The 6,185-nt window shown below is 40.7% G+C and overlaps 1 long non-coding RNA gene across 1 annotated transcript; it reads right to left on the bottom strand.

Annotated features, from left to right (window-relative positions):
• Positions 1 to 3,880: 3,880 nt before the first annotated feature.
• Positions 3,881 to 5,909, bottom strand: LOC138050823 (uncharacterized). The gene is made up of 2 exons (XR_011132704.1): positions 5,732 to 5,909; positions 3,881 to 4,477 (listed from the first exon to the last, which is right to left on the bottom strand). It is a non-coding gene; the product is annotated as an uncharacterized lncRNA (long non-coding RNA).
• Between the last annotated feature and the right edge of the window lie 276 nt (positions 5,910 to 6,185).

The raw sequence follows: 6,185 nt of genomic DNA, 5'->3' as shown, positions 1-6,185 counted from the left end.
CAAGAAGCTCATTTGCTTTATCACGGATATCTTTAATCTTTGATCCTCGTGAACATTCAACCTTAACCTTTTTCCTGAAGGCACGGGATAATTTCCTAGATTCAATGTTCTTGACTATCGAGTCACCAATTAGGCAGGCTTTCGTCGATTTGTCTGCAGTTATAGATACTTCCTTTGATGAATAGTGTGCTTTAACTGCTGATTGACCGAGAGGAAGACGAGTGGATGATTCCGAGAGTCCAGCAGTAAAATTAACTCGAAAGATATCACATTCACATCAGCATGCTTTGAATAAGAGTGTTATACATGTATTTAAGGTTGAAGTTTAGCTAATTTTTTCAAGACATGAGATAAAATCAACTCCTAAAAAGGCACTTAAACTTTGATTGTTGTCTCACTGGCACATTCACTACTATTGCACAAAATTCTCAAGATTTTCGACTCACTCAAGTAACCTAAAGTTGAATAATTGAGTGGAATTCCTAAGGATTTTCATAAATTCCTAGTCCACAGTGCCCTTTTAGCTTTCAATTCCCGGCAGGTTAGTTTTGCAGGTTGCAGGTTGCAGGTTGAAATTTACTGTGACTGTTACATGAATAGCTAACCTTAGGCCTAATTAGGCCTAAAGAAACGTTTTTAGGCCTAAGGAGGCCTAAAGAAACGTTTTTAGGCCTAATTAGGCCTAAGGTTAGCTATTCATGTAACAGTCACAGTAAATTTACCTGCAACCTGCAACCTGCAACCTGCAAAACTAACCTGCCGTTCAATTCCCAAAAAATCCAAAAAGTTCTAACTCACTAAGTTTTGCTATTAACATAATTTGAAATTCCTAGTAATTCCTAGGAATTCCAAGCCTGTTGAGAGACCATAATCGTCAATTCCTAAAACGTCCAAGCTTCTCAGGCTTGGCTTACTTGTATATGTGGGAATGCTTCAGAAAGTTCGTTTGTCGAAGGGATAAAAGAATTAGATGGACTTCGGTAATTGCTTGACATTCTCTGTCTTTGTTATTCTTTTGACGCACGATCTTGGAGTTAATACACTTAAAACTTAAAAAATGTGTTTATCTATAAAAACCGCTTTAAGAACTGCAATAAATTTCGCTGAAACCTCAGCCTCGTCAGGCATGTTCCGCCATCTTGGTTTCAAGATACTCTGGTACACAGTGTATGATGCACCAAGTGTCTTGGCTAATCCACAGACCTCATGTAAGGCTTCACGTAGGGTGTCTCACGTTCCTCCTGCGTCAAGTATTACTCTAGGAAGTTTTATATAATTCCATTCCTTCTTCGTGTTGATGAGAGATCCTTTTGCCACTCGGTTGATTCTCACGCTCTCTGCTATTTGTCTTAACATGGCATCATTACCATGCACTCCAGTCACGGACATTTTGAACTCTTGTCGTTCCTTCCCATACTTTTCTACGCAATGTCTCCATAATGCTGATTTTTCGTCTCGATTCTTTAAGCCCCCCGCGTGCTCCGTGCCTCTTGTATGGGCAAGAGAGGTGGAGACGAAGCGGTTATATTCGTGCCTGCGACACCTGGATGCCACGGTGAAATCAGAGACCAGGGGTATAAGATAAAGGTGGTGGAGAAGACAGGTACAACACTGGAAGAAGTGCTACAAAAGTCCAATCCGTTCAAACAGCAAAGGTGTGGGAGAGAAGACTGCCTGGTTTGTAAACAAGCTGGGAAAGGTCCATGTAATGCACACGGTGTGACGTACGAGATTGAGTGCCAGGGATGCGAAAATAAGTACATTGGTGAGACAGCCAGAAATGCCTATACAAGAGGCACGGAGCACGAGGGGGGCTTAGAGAATCGAGACGAAAAATCAGCATTATGGATGGAGACATTGCGTAGAAAAGCATGAGAAGGAACGACAAGAGTTCAAAATGTCCGTGACTGGAGTGTATGGTAATGATGCCATGTTAGGACAAATAGCAGAGAGCGTGAGAATCAACCGAGTGGCGAAAGGATCTCTCATCAACACGAAGAAGGAATGGAATTATTGCCAACGAGCCAGCCGAGCGAAGACGCGAGACTGCGAGGCGGCAGCATTATAGAGCCATGCGAAAGTACTGTGCAGGCGGAATTAATCTCGAGTGATCCAGAGGTCTGTTTGTAAGGTAAGATTCCTGAGTGTAAGGTAAGATTCCTGAGATTCCAATGACGTAGTGAAAATTGCAGAGATTGTGACGTAAAGGCCGCATGTTTCTGATCGTCAATGCTCACCGGCTTTGGCATTCATCGAGTGGAGTTGAGACCAAGTTGAGGTAAGAAAAACGTCATTTTCACCCGTTTTTATAAGTTTTATTTGTTTTTATTACCAATTCTACGTGATTGTACTTACTTTACTTAAGTGCCACTGTGGTATATTTATCGAGCTAGCAAGCTCAACAATCGGCCAACGAGCCAAAAGAGTACTCGGCCACGGTGCCAAATTCGACCAGCGTGCCAAATCCAGACAACGCTAGCGGGCATAAAGCAACGAAAGAAGCTGAGAAACCTCTTTAAACTGAATTGAATCTAAGCAAAGCAAAAGCAAACGACAACTGTAGCAAACTATCGGCCAGCGAGCCACACGAGAGTAAACTCGACATCGTGCAGTGAGCCAACTTTGTCACCGCCAGCGAGCAAAAAGCAAGCAAAGCAACTGAGATTTAACTTAACTTAAGCTTAAGTTAATCAAATTCAAAGCAAACCTAACGTTTCAAGCGACGAGCGAGCAAGCTACAATAAACAGAGTGCTTTGTCAATTAACTGTCAGCTTCATAAGGACATAATATAATCGAAATATTTTGTTACTGTTTATGCTCACATGATTTGACTAAACTATACAACAAGCCTCACAACGAAATCCATGTCAGTTTTTGTGTAAAGCCTCAAATAACGTTTTTGTCAATGAAATGTAGCATTCTATTGTTCTTTGCCCAAGGACGTCATAAAATTAAAATTGTTACTGTTTATAGCTTAAAAAGATAAAAAGTTATTGTTGGATTCATTTTTGTTCTGTATTCTTTTGTTGAAACTGTAATACCGCGATGATTTAAAACCCAAAACCTCTTTCCATTTTGGCATTTCTCCGCTGTCGATCCGCGAAATATGCACATCACAATTTCAGATATTGAAGTTGTTGTGAATACTTCACTATAAAAACATGCCGTGCACAAAACATGACTCTGTGTTTTAAAATTACCAATTAGTATTTGTTATTAATGGTTCCTCGTTGGATAAAACTCTAGATAAAACTCCTAGAGTAATACTTGACGAAGGAGGAACGTGAGACACCCTATGTGAGGCCTTACATGAAGTCTGTGGACTAGCCAAGACACTTGGTGCATCATCATACACTGTTTACCAGAGTATCTTGAATCCAAGATGGCGGAACATGCCTGACGAGGCTGAGTTTTAAGCGAAATTTATTGCAGTTTTTTAAGCGGTTTTTATAGATATACACATTTTTTAAGTTATCGTGCGTCAAAAGAAAAACAAAGACAGAGAATGTCAAGCCATTACCGAAGTCATATGTGGGAAAACTTGGGAATTCCTAGGAATTCCCAAAAAACTGGGGTATCATTTCGCAAGGGCGTGGCCTACTAGAATTTCATCCAATTAATCAGAAAAGGAAAAAGTTAACCAATAACAACAGAGTGTAGGACGCTGTTAGCGCTTCCTTACTGCGCATGCAATGGGTGTTATAATGTTATGCCACGCCATACATTGATCGTGCGCGTGGGAGGAAATAACTCTTTTGAAAGCACTTTGACAGATCATTCCTCCATTTTCATGGAACAAGGGGGGCGGGGGGGGGGGGGGTTGAGGGAAGGACTCTGAATACTGGAATGACTTAGGTTCTGCTGAAGCGAGAACGGTGGTACCAAGGAAAGCTTACGGTTATATTGTTATTTTGATAGGTGTCATATTAAAATAAAATTAAAGGGATCTCGTTTAATATCTCGCCAAGCGATATTAATTATATGCCTTCATCTGCTGTACGAAAAATGCTCTCTCAGTGTTTAATGCAACCGTACTAAAGTCCTTTTAATTTTCACGCTATTCACTATGTAATTATTACTATTATTAGTTTATTATGAAGTATCCAATTATGATAAATGCTGCACACTTGAGATCTCCGTCCTTTTCACTTAACGCAAAAGGGACATAGCTGCGCATGCCACCATCAGGAGGACGCTGACCACGGGCGCTGAACCACCATTGCAGAGATCTGTGTCGCAACAATCTAGTTTGCATTTTCCACCAGCATCATTGCAGGGTTTTAATAGTGTTTCGTACGTATCGCAGTATGACTTGGCTTGACATGATTTGATGAAACTCAACACTAGCGATCGTGAAATCCGTGCTAATCGTCGCACACCGATCAAAGGCGGAAGAAACACAGTCTGTCTCCTTTTGAGCCTTCTCGCATTCCTCCAGACTGGTACTGGTACAGGTGTAGCACTTGAGTCCAGAAGCTGCAATGAAAAAAAAAAACTTGTCAGAAACCACTTTCCACAGCCCTGAAAGCTGTCGGAACTGAGCTAATCAGACGGCGTTGTATGTTTGCCCAAAGCAGCCGCGCCTGAGGAGACTATTAAGTCTAAATGTTCTCAAGTGAAAAGACAGTTTTAGTGCCAGAAACTATTCTTAACTGTTTTGGGCTACGGCTGCCCAGGATAGATGCAGAAAATCGGTTAAAAGGTGGGACGGATGCTCTTATTTTCCTTTCAGTGAGTCTTGTGTCCGATGGGATTCAAAGATTTACATTGCCTAATATGGGAACCTCCTGGAGTCTGTATGTATGTGAATTCACCTTTAGCCTAAAAACATTAGTAGCATATCTGTTGCAACAGGAACCTGAAAGGAATGATTACGATTCATGAAAGAATGATAAATGTCCGCATTCTTTCCGACCAAATATATTAGAGGGATAGCTTAAGTGCCTTATTGCTAATATCTAACTTTCCAACTTCTTTCAACTGATTTTGGCGGGTAAGAACTTAATGCACTTTCTCCCCTCGATATCTGATCACATGTGATAGATAGCGATACACACACATTTGACCTAATACCGACGCTTTCCAAGTACCATTCTAAATGAAGGCTTTGAGGCCATTTCATCCAATACACTGTACTCATTTCACTTTCCAATAAACTGCACTCATGAGTTTAAATATCTTGCCTAGAATAGCTATACTAATTCTGAGCGACTATCTAAACTCGTAAAATAAAAATATTGTTGTTGTATCAACTCGGCTTGCTCTCCAAACGAGTGGGTGTCAACATGTTCACTAAAATGGAACCTTAGTTTAAAAGCAATTAACGTGGGTATTCTTGAACGGTTGATTTGTTTCTTAGTAAGCAGATAAATTATTGAGAGGTTAGGTTTCCTGAGGTGTTTGATGTTAACACTCAGTTTTAATACTGAAACTTTCGGAAAGAGCAAAGCACGGATTGACTACAGCAAACCCTTAATCGGAAGGACGAAACTTAACATGCAGAAAGACGAAAGACTATGAAGCTACCTTTGTTAAAGCTTTGGTGCTTATCTATAAGAAAACCCTGGTTAGTTTTCAGTCAACAACAAATGTTAGTGAGGAAACTGTGAAATGTTGAAGACTTCGACTGTGATCCAGATTCAAAATTTCGACATTGATTACTCCTGTGAGGGTCTAAGCTTAATTTCCTTTATGAGAAATACTTTAAAAACTTGAAAATCGGTAACTTACCGAAAGAAAGGCAAAAGAGAAAAGCCAAGGCAAACAGCGTTTTCATCTTGTAGTTCGGTCGTTGGGAACCTTCAAAACTAACGAGTGATCAAGTTGGTATGCCGCACCTCAGAGTTGTGAAACCCGGGACTCAAAGAGACAGGCTTATAGGCTCCAAGCAGCCAAGCGTGCTGTCGAATATTGGACCAAGTGATGGCCAATCAATGTCAAAAAAGACAAAAGTGAGTGGCAGTTATCAAGTGCGAACCAATCAACAACTAACGTGGTTTCCGTCAACAGCATAACTCAGGAATATGCACTGTTTGCGTATTGCTCGAGTAAGCTCAAGTGACCCGTCCAGTCATGAAGTATTACTATTGTATTTATCGTGTACGTGCTGATGCTTTCCAATGATTAACACCTTGCTGACCTTAAAATATCAATCTATGAAGGTCAAAAGGAAGATAAGTGCACC

This window comes from Montipora capricornis, chromosome 6, assembly GCF_036669925.1.
Source record: "Montipora capricornis isolate CH-2021 chromosome 6, ASM3666992v2, whole genome shotgun sequence".
NCBI lineage: Eukaryota > Metazoa > Cnidaria > Anthozoa > Scleractinia > Acroporidae > Montipora > Montipora capricornis.
Note: the sequence above shows the minus strand (reverse complement) of the source record. Positions and strands in the feature narration are given on the sequence as shown.